This window comes from Rattus norvegicus, chromosome 1 (genome assembly GCF_036323735.1).
Source record: "Rattus norvegicus strain BN/NHsdMcwi chromosome 1, GRCr8, whole genome shotgun sequence".
Lineage (NCBI taxonomy): Eukaryota > Metazoa > Chordata > Mammalia > Rodentia > Muridae > Rattus > Rattus norvegicus.
Window position 1 is genome coordinate 72,714,045 of NC_086019.1, and position 2,087 is coordinate 72,716,131.

Here is a 2,087-nt window from a genome sequence, read left to right on the forward strand (position 1 = left end):
AGTTTCACAATGTAGCCCAAGCCAGCCTCAAATGTGAGATCCTCCCACCTTTGCCCCTAACAGGCATGGACCATCATGCCTGGCTAGAAAACGTACACTCTTGCCTATAAACATCAGTATACAAATGTGAACCAAAATGCTATCCAAAGTGAAACAGAAGCTCTAAATGTTGGGATTTAGAAACAGACCACCACTGATTTGTAACACAAAGCAAACTCATCTGTGTTAAGACATTTGTTCTAAAAGCTCACTAATAAGTTGCTGCTGAAAATTCTTAATATCCGTTATGTTGTCCCACGGAAAAACTCATTTTCTTGAACAAAAGTCAGCAACAAACTACAGGTTAGTCATGAGGTGAAAACAAAGAAGGACATTAACAGTAACAGGGTGGCCACACAGCACCTCTGATTTAGCTGTGTCATGGGATTGTTCTGAAGCTATCTGGCCAACCTACCTTTGGGACAATTTTTTCTTCAGACGCAATGGATCTTTTGATCCTGGTTTCTTGTAGTCAGTATCACTTAGTCCATACCAGACAGCAATGAGAGAGTGCTAGCAGTAGATAGAGGGGGAGGGTAACTGTGTTCTAGAAGAAGCAGCATTTATCTGTCTTTAGATCCAAGCTTCTCAATTAGTTCCTGAAGTGGTGCCAACTCACGCCTATCAATCAGATTAAACTCCTGAACAAAGAAAATAAAGTGCTTAAAGGAGGTGTTGAGGTGGGCCTCCTCTTGCAGCTGCATCACGGAGTCAAAGTGCTGGTGGTAAATATGGACATAAACCCTGAAGAGACGCTTCAGAATAGTCTTTGCCACAGACATAAAGTTTTTGGGAAATGGGACACCAATCTTAGAAGGAAAAAGAGTTTCATCATCAAGCTGATCCTGAACCCAAGTCATCAAATAGTCAATATATTTTGGTGCTGAACACTTAATTGGCTTTTTAATATTAGTGCCATCTGCCCAGTGGTATTCATACCTGGTACCTGCTGACATGACTGGGCAGCTTGCCTCAGTGCAGAACTCTGTAATGGTTCCATACAGCATGTTGATCTGATTGAAGAAATCCACAGTATTAACAGCGATCCACTCATTGAGGTCTTCTCCCTCCGGCAACATAACAGCTTGCCTCAGATTGCCACTCCCGAGAGTTGCCTCTGCATGTTTTAAGAGTTCATACTGATGGGACCCTTCAGGAATATTCTTCTTTGGTTTGAATGTTTTCGAAGAGCGGCTGCTGAAAAGGAAGCTCATCCTTGCTAGCCCGAGGGGCCGTGGCCCCCGCCCCGTCAGACTGGGCGCCGCCGCCCGCACCGGGAAGCAGAGGGCGGTCCGCGGCTCAACAGGGCTGCCGAAGCTTCACCGCTTGGGTTTCGTACTGGGTTCCAGCCGCCCCGAACCAGCACAGACTGCGGAGTCTTCCGTGCTACCTCCCAACAGCTCGATGAGCAGAAATGCGGAACCGAGGTCCATGTTTTTAATGTAATCTATTTGGAGGCAGAAGTCTGAAAGTCTGTCTGTTGGTTGCCAGTCTGTCCTACACCGTGAGTTCAAAACAGCTAGGGCTGATAAGGAAGTGCTGTCTTAAAAGAAATGAGCATAAATAGGACAAGGATATCTATTTTCTTCAAAATAGCTTTCAAAATATTGCCAAGTGTTAAAATAAGTTTTTAAAATGGTATACTAAAAAGAAGGCAAAAATGTGCCCGGTCTTCTTTGGGAGTTTATATGTCTACCAAAACTATACAGTGAGGTCTTGTTTTAACAATAAAACAAAAGAAGAATTCTATTTATCTGTATTTGTGGAGATCGTGTGGTAAGCCTGGACATAAGAGATGCTGTGGTAGCTACAAAGAACTTAATAAAGAACAAAGGATTCAATCTGAGCAAGCAAAATCAGCAGCTTTCCAGTGCAGCAAAGAGGGCTACATCTCAGGGTTCACTGTCATAAAATATTTTAACTCACAAAATTCTTCAATTAACTTTAAACAATCTAACTTTTATCCAGCTTTCTCCAATATTTGCAGCCCTTGTAAAGCATTTGACCTCATGAAACACTTCATATTCCAGCTCACTACACATCAATTT

General features: G+C 42.9%; 1 pseudogene; it reads right to left on the reverse strand.

Moving 5' to 3' along the window:
- Nucleotides 1–241: 241 nt before the first annotated feature.
- Mob1a-ps1 (MOB kinase activator 1A, pseudogene 1) lies at nucleotides 242–1,450 on the reverse strand (annotated as a pseudogene).
- Nucleotides 1,451–2,087: the final 637 nt, after the last annotated feature.